The sequence below is a fragment of the Dermacentor silvarum genome, chromosome 6 (assembly GCF_013339745.2).
Source record: "Dermacentor silvarum isolate Dsil-2018 chromosome 6, BIME_Dsil_1.4, whole genome shotgun sequence".
NCBI lineage: Eukaryota > Metazoa > Arthropoda > Arachnida > Ixodida > Ixodidae > Dermacentor > Dermacentor silvarum.
Genome location: NC_051159.1, coordinates 170,172,847 through 170,188,355, shown reverse-complemented (window position 1 = coordinate 170,188,355; position 15,509 = coordinate 170,172,847). Strand labels below are relative to the sequence as shown.

Below are 15,509 nucleotides of genomic sequence, written 5' to 3'. Positions count from 1 at the left end.
GGTCGGTAAGAAAATAAAATTATGTCAAGCAGAAAGGCCTTGGGCCCTTTACAAGACTACATATTAACAGACTCTTAGCTGATTCGGCTATGTGGTTTAGCGCGGTGTTCCAGGCTCAGTTCGGATTTTTCTTCCTCACGCGTGATTACACGATTAATCTCTCTTTTTTAAGATTGTATAGTCCGCAACACGTGAAATTTCAGCTAGTAAACAGGTATTGTCAACAATATACGGTTACAAATAGCAGCGTACCCATGTACCCAGAGCGAGCAGCAGATGAACAGAAAGTTCCTGGCAAAGTATGGCGGAAGTTCGAGACCTTCACCAACGGCCGAAGTTCGACATCGTTGCCGATTTTCGCACAGGTTTTACACTACATGCCAACAACTGCCCGCTTGCTCGCGCCCGGATCACGCACACCGATTGCATCTGCGCTGGGGTACGTGCACAACAAATAAATGTGCGTCACAGAGCAGATTTCGCCGAAGCGAAATAGTTTTACTCCACCTCACCCCACTTTAAATTGAACACGGCCAGTTTGTGTATATTTCGGAGTTATACAAAATCTAGAAAAAGACGAGTCGCCTGTTACTCTGGGAACGCGGATTCAGGAAAACGAAACTATACATCAGAAAAAAAAAAAAAAAACACCCGGACTTCTGAGCGCATTGCAACCAACGTTACGCCAGGATTGTTCCCAATAAACATCTAATACAAAATTTAAGAGTGATAGCGAAAACTGTAGTCGTCTGAATCCCTCAACACCGATTCTACGTATATGTGAGCTCGGAAACAGTCTATATAGTAGCTCTGTGGCACGGATCGTTTTACGCAGTTTTATGGCGAAATATTTGTATTTATTGTCTTAGTTTGCTTTGTTTGTTACAAGCACTCTGTGCGCTATTAAGGATTCCTGGCTGTTTGTGGACACATAGGATAATCCGATGAATAAATGCGAACAAAGAAAAAGCTTACTGGAAGCTATAGAAGTTTAGGGGAAGGTGCTTAGGCAGCGCAACTAAGTGAAAGTGAGGTGTCTTTAGCCACAGACAACTATTTCGCAAAAGGGACAAGTTAATATGGAAATACGTGACTGCTTAAAATATTACTATATATGTCATATGCGCTTTAAAGGGTCAGACAACCAATCAGAACACGATCCCAGATAACCCCGCTGATGGGAAGACTGCCTGTCGCATTGGCTAAAACGAGCGCTGTTTTTCTTGTCAGTAAACGTGGATTTATATTGTTAACTCTTCACTAAATGTCGCGAAAAATGACCATTGGCGCCCCACGCGGCAAGAACATGATGCACAGATAACCTGTCACATGACCTACTATAATGTACGCGGTTCCTAGTCTTTTACTGAAATGCAGTACACCCTTTTCTATTGTAAGTTTTTTCTTACTTACAATGTGCAGATAAGCTTTCATTTGTAGTGAGTAGAAAGGTGGCGCTGCCTTCACCTTCGATGAGTTGGCTTGACTCGCGGCTATCGACAGAATAACGACGACGGGGCACAGTTACCTAGTAGCCGGGGGCCAGCCATGACGTGGGCGTGTACTTCGGCAAGAACGAGGTACAAATATAAAAGAAATGTCTGTACGACAACGTAAACTTATTGTCATAGATTTTTATTTTCGAAAGTGGTTGAAAAGATCCAACTATAGGTGGTGAACCACAGTTGCACTCACTCCTGTGAAAGCAGAACGATGGGCGGCTTTCGCAATTTGCGAGGCGGGCTTTCGGCATCGCTCTCACTTCTCAGCGCTGCTGTAGGAGGGACTTTTTTAGAGGCTGCTCAGATTTAAAAATTCTGCTTACAAGCTTATAAAATATCCACGCGCTTTTGGAAGTAACCACTGCAGGTGCAAACACTACCGAAGGTGCGCTTTTCGATGCGCCATAAAAAAACTTGGTCCTTAAAAATCGGTTGTCAGTCCCTTTAACACACGAAGCATATAGTCGGGGGAAGAACGCTTGGCTTAGCACTCAGGCGTCCTTAAATACAGAAAAAGTATTTCGCGCAATACACTGTGCGTCCACTAACTAACGTGACCAAATTTAAGTGTCCTACTATGACGTCACGTCCAAGACACGTTATACCGAGACGACGCAACGTTCTCTCATGGCTGCGCCAACCAGAAAAAGAGAAAGAAAACAGAGCAGGGGGAAACACCGACAGCCCCCCCGTCAGCACATTCGTATTTTTTACTTTCCAAGAACCTGGCACTCAACCAAGCACAACGCTATACTCCCCGACATTCGACCCCCGTATTCAATCCACGAGCTTTGCGCGATAGAAGGGATAGTATCGAGGGACGTCGAGAAGGCTACTAAACGTCGACGCGGAAAGCAAGCACCAAAAAGAACAAACTCTGCAAGATCTTCGAGCTAACCGTGCGCAGCGCACGTAATTGAGTTGGGAGCCAGCTCGCGGCCACAGACAGGCCGAGACGGGGTCGCCGACGTCCATGAGACGCGTCGCCGTCTGACCGGCGTTGGCGGAGGAAGAAGCAGAGAGGACCCAGTTGGACGCTTACCAGAGTATGGGAGGAGGCGCGACGCTCAGCTGAGTGGCTTCTCCCGGGGCACTCCGGTCCCGAAGCAGCTGAGGCAGCCAGTCAACGGAACCTCCTCCTCACCGACGCTCCCAAAATGCGCGCCGCCGCCGCGCGAGGAAGCGAGCACAACTGTCGTTTACAGAAGCGGACGGGCGCACGGCCGGCAAAGTGACACTCCCGAGACGCTTCGGAAGCACGAAAATAAAATATAAACGGAACAAGGCAGAGCTTAGGCTGGCATGGGCAACAGGTCCTCGCTGACCCTCTGCCGCGCGTGGTGGGCCGGGCAGACAACGACACAGAGGTGCGACCAGTAGTGAAATGGAACACCGGCGGTGACGGACGAAGAGAGACACCCGCGCACGGTCCACTCAACGAGAGACAAGACACGACGGTGCTCTATGACGTTGTGCATCGCCGAGGCGATGGCCGAGTGAAGTCTTCCCGCGCGGCAAGGAGGCTCGCCGTGGGGCCCGGGGAGAAACGGCAACAACACGTCGTTACGCCACACCTTGCGCGGACTGCCAGGCGAGTGCGCCCAAAGCGCTGCCATGGACGAAGGAAAGGGGGTGGGAAGACCGCGTGACCTACCCTCCTCCCACTTGTCTCCAGGCGGATTTATGTACCGGCACCCAAAAACACCCAAGCGTCAGCGTAGATTGTTCCCTCATGTTCCCTTCGGCCGGATAACGGTCGCAAATAATAGGACCAGAGACGCTGACACACGACATGATAAATGATGATGCAAGGTATAGACTGAGGTGCGCAGCATACTGGAGTGCTGCGTACTATGTGACCACCTGCAGAACCTGCACCCAAACGGGCGTTTTAAAGCGAAGCTTTCTTTGGCTCTTTCCCCCACTGTGCATAGGTGGCTGTTCAGCCGAGCAAGCTGCGCCGATCCAGATGCCAGTGCACGGTATGTGTAAGGTTTAGTTTACAACACAGAGCGATCCTGGAGGCAGTTTTCTTCCTCCATGCAGTGCAACGGCGCAACGCCACACGTCTAGTAGCATTAACCGACAGAGCTAACCAAAGCAACCTTTGTAAAACGGAGGTTTAGGAGAAAGCGCACAGCACGCCGTAGACGGAGTCGCGCCCATCAACATCTCTGAAACACATAACGCCGTTATCCAGGGCGACTTCCTTGGCAGCGGGGCACCTTTATAACGCCGCACTGCGCTGCGGAGATTCACATGGACTACCGCGAGCAGGGAACAACCGAGCGCGCAGAAAGCGGGTTGTTTTCCGAGAGGAAAGAAGCAAGCGTGCACCAAGGAAGAGGCCGTCACACATCTCGCCGGCAGCAGCGCAAGGGCGCAAGTGCAGAGCTAAGAGGAAGGGGGCGACCGCGCCGCTTCCGCAGGTGCGCGCGGTAATTCTAAATCGGTGACCGCGATTTGTACGGCGTATATATCGTTTTTACATTCGTATAAGTCCTCCACCCATTTTGCCACTCAAGCTCACCGCTGTCGCGAAAGTGCCGTCTTATTTATTTCTTCTCACCCGGCAGCGGACATTTTTGTCCTCGCGCCCGGGTGGCCCTTGAACGCGACACGGTCGGAAACTTTCGGCGCGAAGCCAGTCGTTGGCCCGGAAAAGGTTACGGCCACTCTCTCTCGCCACGCATGCCAGGCGTGCCGATGTGTTCGAAACCATGTCGATATATCACCGAAATACTTTCCCGGTAACCGTCGTATAGCAGGCGGTCGGTCACCTGCAAAAATGCAGCTCGACAATATAGCACAGGAAAAGGGGGTTGGGTGCTGGTCGTTTTCATATTGTTATATGTTTATATTTATCTAATGTGCCTGCGTTTATATTCTCTACGTCATAATTATTGATCCAACTACGCTCTCGCGCGAACGATACGCCGGCATGAGCCGCCGCTTTTGTGACTGAAGTACCTCGGAACGTGGCGAGAAACAGCAGAACTGGAAGAAAGTAACTTTCTATAAGCACTATACTTTGGGACCCGGCGCTTCGGGGGCATTAATTTCTGTGCGAGATAATGCCATGCACGACAACCTCAGTGGAGAAACGGCATTCCTGGCAATATTTTGACCAATCACTGTCCAATGCAACTGATATTCTACGAAATTAATTGGATATTCGCAATTAGCCAATGATGTGCAAATACCAACCTGCAGAAGGCCACTACATAACTATAAGCGACAAAGAACTTTCCCCATTCCTTTCGGAGATGCGCTTCAATCGCCAACAAACACGAGGCGAGTCGTCCTATCGCCCACTATCAACCGGCATCGCTTAATCCGATCACGGCTAGTACGCGCCTTCTAAGTGCGTTCTGGAGCACATCTTGCGACAGAGAGGCGGTCAGTCCGTGCTCGTGACAATCCGGATGAGATGCCAGAAAACGTCCAAAGGCACAGCAAAAGGAAAGCATGCACGTTACAAGAATTTCCAAACACCGCGCGGCACCACCACCGCAGCCAGAGTAGGACGCGCGACGCCGTATGCACATTTGCATAATGTGGCAACGAAAAAAAAAAAAAAAACTTCGATCACGAGAACACGCGCGCGCCTCCAACTTGCCGCCAAGTTTGAGACCGCGGGCGAAATTGGGAGATTTTCAAAACAAAGTGGGTCGAGTGACCTGAAATCCAGGAAAGCGAGAAGCCGGCCATGCGGCGGACGAGAGTGCGATCTTCCTGCCAAGCAAGCATCGCCGCGCAACATGCAGCACACGCGCGTTACGTGGACAACGCAGGCATATACACCCACCTACAGAGCAAGGAGAGGCGCAAGTATATTGCCTCAACGTCTCGATGACCACGCTGCGTGCACTTCCTCGATTCCGGCAAAACAGTTTGCGCAACGGCGCGCGTACGCGGCTTCTACTAAAAAGCGCTCAACGCGTATACAGACTTTCTCGGGGTGCTAGCGACACGCGGGGAAACGTCAGCGCGCGTTGCGGCTACCTGGAACGCGCCGAGGAATGCGATCGCCTGTACACGGGCGATTGAACTATAGGGCAAAGAGACGCTACGACTGCAGGAAATCCTCCATGGCAACGCCGTCAAGACGCCTAGCTTTGCACTCTGCAACACCGTCGCATGCGCAGACGCGCCTGACGTTAAGCGCACGCGTTGCCAACGCCCTGCGCACCAGTGAAAAGAGCGTCCGGATAAGAGCTCGCCATCTTCGATATGACAAGGCCTCCCTACTGAAAGCTATAAAATGGCCTGCAGGAAGAGGCGGCCATTCATTTACGTCTCCCTGCAACATGTGGGTAACGACACACAGCACGGTGTTAATTTAACGTTATCATCTTGCGTGGTAGTCGAAGTAAAATTTTAAGGAAAAGAAAAAAAAAAAGAATGAATGAAGGATCTCCATCAGCTGACCAACTCATACGCGATATCTGACCAATAAACGCAAGTTCGAGCGGTCTCCGTCAAAATGACATTTGATTACACAAAAGCTTTTGACGCACAGAATTCGCAAAATTAAAGAAATAAAAACATCGCATATCCACGAAGTGAATGATGATGAGTGGGCGAAGCACCGGGGGATCATTCGGGTAACCGTGAATCCCCCGTACATTGCCCACTCGAACATGCAAATGAGTGGCAATACATGTGCACAGTATATACAATGTTGTTTTATTGGTCGTATATGGTATTGAGGTGCCGGACTTCGCTTTCCCTTCATTATAAGACTGCCTTGTGATCAGTGCAGCAGCACGGCGACGCTGGCAAGCGGACCCAGAGGCGGCGAGAGCGCGGGAAGCGGCGGCAAAACGCCGGAAACGTTCTCTACCTGAGGTTGGTGGCGAAGATGCTCGGTTCAAGCGCGAGCTTCGCGAGCCCTCAGCTCCGGGTCCGCTTGCCGGCGTTGCCATTTTGCTGCAGCTTTCCGCGCCCTAAACTCCAGATCCGCTTGTTGTCTGCGTCGCCGTGCTGCAGCAGCTTTGCGAGCCCTCGACTCCGCTTGCAGTTGAGCCACCACTCTCGCCTTTTCATCCATAGCGGGCGCGCCGTTATCAGAACCGACCGTTAACATGGCTGAAGAGAGAAAGAGCGCGCGTCGGGAACCGCAGCGCCCCTAGCGGACTCCATGCAAACCAGAGCTACGGACGACGACGAGGGACAAGGCTCGGCCCTAAGGTGCTTCGCACCTAAAAAGAAAGTACCTAGTGACTTCGCCACACAACCAGAGACTTACGTGGATAACATTAATGTGGTGGTCATGCGGGGAAGTACCAACGACACCTTTCGATTCGAGGTGGATGTAGTGGTTGCGATTTTTTTTTCTTCCCCACCCCGAGGATTTCTTGCTATGGAAGCTTTTGTTATTGGGAGTACTTACACAGGGTGCGTGACAACAGCCATCTTCAAACGGCGCGTCCTTGCTTGCGATACTGGTGCAACTAGCAACGCTCCACCAGCGTGCCTGGTAAGCAAGCTTTGCTCCTGAGCACATCAACGTCGCCGCAGCGTTTTGGTGTGCAGAGAAGCGTGCTTTCCGAATGTCTCACAGTGCGGCATGAGTGTGACGATGATGGGCCGCTTAGTGCTGTTGCTACGAAACTAGGGCTGTGGAACGCTATAGAAGATAGCGCGTAAGTGCTTGCCTCATACTCAATACCTCTGTTGCTAAGGTTATGTGAAAGCGTTTCCAACATCGATTTCAAGTGGATAGTTCTTCGCCCGGCTACAATTCGTAAATTGAAATATGTGCCGTAAAGTAATCAATAAGTTAATTAGTGCATTTTGTTAATTTTGTTAGTTGAATATTTGTTTGGATTTCTCGTGTCAGTCTCTTCGAATAAACCAGCTCAGAGAAGAGAATTATGCTATCTGCCGCAGGCGATGTTTAAAAATACCGACAAAACTTAAAAATTATCACCTCGCATGTGTGCACGGTCGACTGAATATCACATAGTTGATGCAATATTCAGTAAACCAGATGAGCGCAGCTCATTAATCCTGGCGACACTAGATATGGTCAGTTTCCTCCTTCACTATGACCTAAAAGGAATTTTTTTTCTTTCACTTCCAAGTACACTTCTAAAACCCGCGTATGAAGTTTAAGCCCGGCCTTATCAATCTGTACATCAAACGAATGCACAAGTTAACACCGTGTTTACACTATACGTTCACCCGTCGATGCAAACTTTGAATGCGGGTCGCCCAGTCAGGTAAAATGATAAAGCACATACGAATGCGGCGTACCACACTTCGTCACAATGAAGAGCCTTGCATCAAACGAGGCGTGTGCTCGGCAGAAGCGGTGCCGTCTTCGAATCGCGTCCGTCTAATTTAAAACTGGCTTAAACGGTCGTACACCCCCTCCACCCCCCCCCCCCCCCCCCCCACACACACACACACACACACGCACACACACACACACACGCACGCACGCGCCACACGGAAGCATGCGGGCCTACACTATCGCTTAAAGCCATCTGTCGCATCCATTGCTAGCTCTTCGCTGCACGCTACTATTGGAGAAGCCCGGGAGTACATACAGTACGCGCCTCCCGGGCTATAACGGGCGCACGGCCAGTTGGCACGGCTCCGTACTGCACAGTGACTGTGCACTCGCGCACGGTCGCAGGAGAGCTGTGCCGACGCCATGTCCAGAGACTTGGCGCACTGCAGGCGGCAACAGCAGTGAAAGTAAATTCCCTGCTCCCCCTTGCACTCTTGAAAGTAAAATTTCTTCCACTTGTCGCTATGGGATATGGTGAAACGTAGTTTCAAAGGCCTGTGTTTTATCCTCTCGGGGCAAACGGCGCCACTGTTCCCGCCATTTCGTTAAGGATGAAGCGAGCGCTTCTGACTCTCGCCCCCAGCGATTAATATTCAGTGTTTCTAATACACTTTCAACAGGTCGCACCTAACCAAAAGGTATATGCTCGAAGTCACATTCTATTTTTTCCCCCCTCTTGCAACCATCGTTCGCCATGGTGTCATTGCTGCAGCATGCTCCGCGGTCGACCATCGAAACTTTCAGGGGGTCGCATCACAGACTATAACGACTGCCAATCGAAGATCCGAGATACGAGCACAGCATTGCCAAGACGCTTCAACCACTTCAACTGGTGCAACCACCATCCGCCAGTAGGTTGCCGGGTGTCATATTATAAACGTTTACGCAAGAAACTTGATCGACTGCGTCAAGTTAATGGAATGCACAGAGCCGAGGACGTCGTAAGAAAGGGACGGCCGATGCCACGACCAGCAGCGCAGCAATGCAAATAGAAGTATACAGGCTATGGTTCAGCCACACGAAGAAACGAGCTCGGCATCAATACAATCGAGGTCTCAAGTTGCAGGAACAAGAATCGGTCAAACAAAAACTGCTAGCAGAACAACATCGAGGCATCGGAACAATAACTCGCGAAGAAATAAGCGCACCGCAGCGCGAACTGCCAATAGAGCTGCATTTATAAAACCAGCAACTGTATCAGAAAATTATAACACGGAACGTGGTCTCGGAGCTCACTTCGGAGAAGTCCCGTTAGCCCTTGTCATTACACCGTGCTTGTCACTGCGTTCGAAAGCCGAGTCATTACTGTCCACTCCGAGAACGCCCACCGAGATCGCGCACGCAGCAGCGCGCGCCGCCCGATCTCGAAGGAGTGTGCTCGCACTGCTTCCTGCCGTCGACACCGCGCGCTACAATAAGCTTCGACAACGGCAGATTAGTCCTGCGGAAACTTGCAATGTGGAGGAAGATTCGCGAAATGAAAATAGAAGTGTCACCCTCAGGGAACAAAACAAAAAATGGCGACTTGGTCCGGGAATCAAACCCGAGACCAACGCATTTCTGGGGCGCGCTCGCACTCACAAACGACCAGGCAGAGCGACCGACCCAGGAACGCATTGGTCCCGGGTCAGAACTCCGGAATGGGACAAAATTTTATCTTCAACTGCGATGCTTCCGATGTAGCTACGCGCTACCGTCGTGTGAATGACGATTTTCTCCTTTCAATCTTAGTAGTAACAGGACAGGCTTGAACGCCCTGCGCGCGGGAGTACGTTCCATCCAGCAGCATCGCTTTCGATGTCTTCTCGTGGGTTTTTTTTTTTTTTCGATAAAGATGGCATGCAATACCGCGGAAAGGTGCTGAAAAAAAAAAACGATAAAAACGAACATAGAACCATGGACGGTCTCAACGTGACGACCAAGAACAAAAGGCGACATATCGGCGCACGAGACCAGCATAAGAAAGTGTGCGGAGGGCGAGCTCGGATTCAAGGCAAGTGCTCTATCGGCCGACCTCACTCAAGAGTCACGAGGCTCGGCCAGGAAGCTCGGGGCCACGCTGGCATATATTGCGCCGGGGAAAGCATGCCGGCGGCGCGCGCTTTACGAGCGCCGCGACGGCAGCAGGAGACGCGATGTCGCGTGCGATATCGAAATCGACCGCGTGGAGGTCAAGGCGCCCCTAGTGGTTCGCCCGGCGGCGCACGGGGATACGGCGTCACACGACCAGGCCACGTCACCAGCCAGACACGCGCGACCCCCGCGGGATCAGGAAATATATCCGCATAAATTAAGTACGACAGGAAGAGAGAGAGAGAGATAACGCCGTCTGAAAAGGCGTCGTTCTTTGGGAGTGGCAACGCTGTTGTATATAGCGCCCGGTGTCCCGTCATGCGGTAGCGCCACAACGCGCGGGGCTCAGACCATACGTCACCCGCCGTGGTTGCTCAGTGGCTATGGTGTCGGGCTGCTGAGCACGAGGTCGCGGGATCGAATCCCGGCCTCGGCGGCCGCATTTCGATGGGGGCGAAATGCGAAAACACCCGTGTACTTAGATTTAGGTGCACGTTAAAGAACCCCCCAGGTGGTCCAAATTTCCGGTGTCCCCCACTACGGCGTGCCTCATAATCAGAATCGTGGTTTTGGCACGTAAAACCCCACATTTTTTTTCGGACCGTACGTCCCCCACAAAATGGCGAACACGGGAAAAGATTCAGCCTGACTTGCTGGCGCTTAAGTCTACGTCGAGAGCGCATAAAAGGCCAGCCACTGAGAGTCTTCCCCAAAATTTCGAGAAGAATGGTGCAAGCTGACCTGACCTTGCGAAGGCATGCCCCCGATTTCTGCGCCCCAGCGCATCTCCGAACAACCTGGTTGAATTCCGTTTCCAAACAATCTAGGAGTTCCAGCGTAAAACTTCGTGATTGATCACGTTATTTCAGCCGTTCAAAACAATGAATTTTGCAGTCTAAAAACAATATTACGAAAGCGGCATCCATTGATCTACAGAGAACACAAACAGCGTAAGAACATCGGATAAATCATGGCAACTATATGCCGAAGTTGTACGTACGTTCCCGTCAATTATACCGATCAGTTGACTAGATAACTTATTGATTAGCTTCAGAAGAGAGTCCTCCAAAACGGTAGGCACTAATTTACCGAAGCTACCGACACTGTGTCCAAATATTGCCCAAATGTCTACTGAATTAAGGCTGAACGAAAGACGCATTAAAATCGCATACGCAGCGCGGCTCATGTTTCAAAATCTCCTACGTGCTTTTAAACAATAGTCCTTGAGCGAGTGGGATTTCCTAACCATCAATGAGTTCAATGTCAAGAGGCACGAGACGAAAATTGAATACCATTTGAAACCGTGCCAAGATACCAGTAAACAAACTCGAATGACGTCAACAAGATGGCAGTGGCCCAGGGTCAACACCGGCGGACTATAATCCCGAACAGGCAGCTTGGAACCTGCAGTCAGAACCACGTTTAAAGTTGTAAGCGGCAGTGAAGTTCTGGAACTCTTTAGGTTGTAACTCGTAAAATCACCCACCAGCCCACAATAGCTGCGTTAAAAGTTGTATACTATAAGCCGAGGAAATCACTCATTCGTTCTTTCCCGTAATCTGAGGCAACTACGTCCAGACATATTTCCCAAACCTCGGAGGCAACGTTCCAGATATTCCATTGCGGGTCGAGTCACGAGATTGTGCTCACTGTGAAACATTTTAGGGCTATGCGAGGCTTTCTGGAGAAAGCGCCGAACGCGACTTTTCCCACGAAGCATAACCTTCACGGATCGCACTTCATGGCTTAAGTTGGCGCACTTCATGGCTTAAGTTGGCGCACTTCATGGCGTTAGCTGCTGTGCCAGTTGTGATGCCATTGAAGACAGTGAGTCAAGAAAGTCGTGAGGTGGACACGATACGGAGTCTTAACACGCCGGTACATTAACGCGACAGCGTTAAAGGCCCCGTGTCGCAGAAATTCCGGCGTCAGTCTCGGCGTCCGTGGCCAAGAAAATCAACCCGAACCAACCCGACCACGCAGGCCCTCCGCGTGGCGCAGAGGCGCTGGTGAACTAATCGAATTTCTCAAAGTAAAATGCGTCAGAAAAATCGTAAAGTACGACGCAGCCACAACCTACAGACGTGATGGAGTCGGATTGTAATTTGAATATACGAGAAAACAATTCTCTTACGCGGAAACTGAAACAAGCCCATTTTCCAGCATTTCTACCACTCGTACAGCGGCGTGCCGCGGTTTTCTCCTTGCAAAAAATACCATCCAGACGGCGCTCGCCTCCTCGGCACCGTAAAGCCCCTTGATTTTTTTACTTTACGGCAGCCTAGGGAGCCTCCATGTACGGCAGCCGCATGCAGACGCGAAGTTGGAGAAAAAAAAGGAAAGCTGCAGTTGCCGGGAAGCCTGATAAGCAGCCAGGGATCTTTGAATGCTATCGCGTTCTGTGCTCTTAAAGGTGAAGCTTAAGCATCCTCCAAATGTTTCGTCATACGATGAAGCGCAGCATAACGCTGCTAGGGAATAGGGTTGCCAACCGTCCCTCCTTTCGTGAGACTATCCCCGAAAGTTTATGAAAAAGACTCGGAGTCCAGACTGGACTACTGTAGGGACAGTGTTTGTCCGGCATTCATTTCTGGTGAGAATCAAGAGCTGGCTGGATCTCCTTTCACAGGCGCAGCTAGGAGTGCCACAAGAATACAAAACAACGAGTGGCTTCGAACTACCAAAGACTGCGGTGCTTGGAGGTCAATTGTCCTTCCTCTTAGTGCATATAGGTAGCTTGGCAGCGGAGAGAGTTCCCTATTAATTGTCAGCGAGTTTATCGCGAGAAAGCAGACAGAAATGCGCGTGTGGAATAACGCGTCAAGGAGCTCGCAGTTATAGCGAAATTCTGCTTGAGTTTTAAGAGATTGGACGGTCTTCCAGAAATGTGGCACGGCATGCATGAAATGGTGGCAGACGGCATCCGCACTCCTTCCCCTGTCACGAGTTTATGCAAATATTTGGCAATCCTACTAGGAAGGACACAGAAGGAACGTGTTCTCCCGTGTTTACCTTAGTATTTATTTTCTCATGGATGCATATGTTGCGGTTAATATGTTTTGATTATCACTTTGGTAGTAGCAGGCAATGACGGTCACGTCGCCTGAATGCGCTACGCATCAAGAGAAAGGCGGCGCAATCTCGAGCATTAGCATAGCCGAAAACGTTTACGCTTCTGCCAAGGCACGCCTCGTGTCTAGGATGACGCAAGAGAGCTTTAGAACCAGCGCAGAACCACTGGCATCGTCGTTACTACATATGTGTGACTTTTTTGTTGGTCTTATTGTCATTTTGAGTTCGAAGTATGTCGTTTAAAGCCAGACGTTCCACAGTACATGGCCTCCCCTATGCAGCAGGAGTGTTACTAGGAGAAGCACACCTTCAGATATTTGAAAATGAAGAAAACAAGAAAAAAATATTATGCGGTTTTACGTGCCAAAACCACCATCTGATTATGAGGCACGCCGTAGTGGGGGACTCCGGATTAATTTGCAACACCTGGGGTACTTTAACGTGCACCTAAATCTAAGTACACGGGTGTTTTCTGCATTTCGCAAGAAAACAGAAAACACCCATATATACTATATATATATATATATATATATATATATATATATATATATATAGAAAAGGAGCCGTCCCGGCGACCTACGGGCAGGATAGCACAGGGGGGTCGAAGTAAGGCTTTAACCGCTGAACGTGCACGATTTCGCGCCCTCGGCGGCGCTTATCCGAAGGTGGTTCAAGGGGTTCTATCATGTAGTTCACAGGATATGTTTGACTGACCCCACGGTAGGGACCCTGGTACTTGGAAACGAGTTTCGGTGAAAGTCCACTTCTACTCTGCCAACAGCCGCGCTCGTCGCTCGTCCGCACCGTCTCTTATCTACACACGGCTCTGACCTTTATGCGCCGTGCATTCGCCGCTCAGTTTCCGTTGAAGCGATAGACCACACGTACCTTCGCCCGCTGCGGCGTATGGGCTCGCTGCCAGCGTTTTGACAGTCGTTGTCTGCAGTCATTCAGTGTGATCTATTCATGTTTGTTTGTGCGCGCTCACACCACGCTTGTTCATTCAGTTAGTAATAGTCGGGCCACATTTTCCAACGCACGCTACACATGCAATGCTGCCCGGATCGGCAGTGTAGCAATACAGGTGTGTCCCTTCGCACGCGCTGCCCACGGGAAGCGCTTCTCATCAACACCACCGTTTCACACGCGCCTTCTCCTGGTCATCGCGTCTCTCTTCATGTCGGTCTACTTACGCCGCAGCACACCTGCTTACTTAATCAGCTCATGTTTACTACAATTCATATTGCTACCAAAGCCGCTCACCTTACTTCGTATGAGATTGCTGTGTTGCTATCGCATTCATTGCTTCGCCCTTAGGGCGAAACTGACATTTTTTAGTACTCCTGCATGTGCGCATTGCAGATCATCGTGAAAGGCTGAACATATGTCCAAACGCAGATGCCGTGGGACCACGAGAAACCATTTGCGGCCGTCCGAGAGGTAGTTACGGCGGTATAGGAGTCCGTCACGAACAGCGAAGTGGTGTGCTTAGCGACGCAGTGTACGGTCAGAGGAAGGCGCTGATGGGTTGGACAGAAAAGCCAGCATAGAGAGAATCCATCGATCCTTCTGCTGCTCCGAAAGCATGTCCCGCGGCGGTGAGGGAGGACTCGCATATTGGTACCTTCGAATAATTGGGCTGGCCTGACACAGGGGAGCGAGACAGGGCATCCGCGTCCGAATGTTTACGGCCAGAGCGGTACAGCACTCGAATGTCGTACTCTTGGAGGCGGAGCGCCCATCGAGCGAGGCGACCGGAAGGATCCTTTAAGTACGACAGCCAGCAGAGGGCATGATGGTCAGTTATTACGTCGAATGGGCGGCCGTAGAGGTAAGGGCGGAATTTAGTTATAGCCCAAATGATAGCCAAGCATTCTTTTTCTGTAACGGAATGGTTGGCTTCCGCTTTCGTCAGTGCGCGGCTGGCGTAGGCAACGACAGTATTCATCAAAGCCAGTCTTTCGTTGCGCAAGAACAGCGCCAGTGCCGACACCACTAGCATGCGTGTGAATTTCTGTCGGTGCACTGGGGTCGAAATGACGGAGAATCGGGGGTGAGGTTAGAAGACGACGCAGTGTCGTGAATGCGGCATCGCAAAGTGGCGACCAGGTCGAGAGGTCGTGGCTACCCGCGAGAAGCTGCGTCAAAGGCGCTATTATGGTGGCGAAGTTGCGGATGAAGCGGCGAAAGTATGAGCACAATCCGATGAAGCTGCGGAGTTCTTTGGTAGGATCTGGAAGCACACCATCTTTCGAAACAACGTGGCCAAGGATGACTAGCTGTCGGGCGGCGAAGCGACACTTCAGTACAATATATATATATATATATATATATATATATATATAGCTCTGAATTCCCCGCTGCAAAACGCAGCGGGTAAATCGCCGCGTTAGGAAATACTCGTCTTCTGGCAGCTACGAAAAAAAAAAAAGAAATTACGTGAAGGCTGCAAGATCATTATTTCCAAATTAGGAAAAAAGAAAGAAAGAAAATCTTCCCGACATTGTTTTGCCGAAAGACAGTAGCGACACAAGGACGCTCAATAGATGTAGACGCCCGCA

The 15,509-nt window shown here is 50.6% G+C and overlaps 1 protein-coding gene across 5 annotated transcripts in view; it reads right to left on the bottom strand.

The window, feature by feature from the left end:
• The window catches only part of LOC119456389 (zinc transporter ZIP10-like), a 91,471-nt gene that overhangs the window by 37,782 nt on the left and 38,180 nt on the right, over window positions 1-15,509 (bottom strand). The window contains exon 1 of one of the 5 annotated variants that reach the window (XM_037718113.2): window positions 2,545-3,038. The exons of the other annotated variants lie outside the window; for them this stretch is intronic. The gene's annotated coding sequence lies outside the window, so the exon portion shown is untranslated. Of the gene's footprint in view, window positions 1-2,544; window positions 3,039-15,509 lie in introns of those variants that run through there. 5 annotated transcript variants of the gene reach the window in all.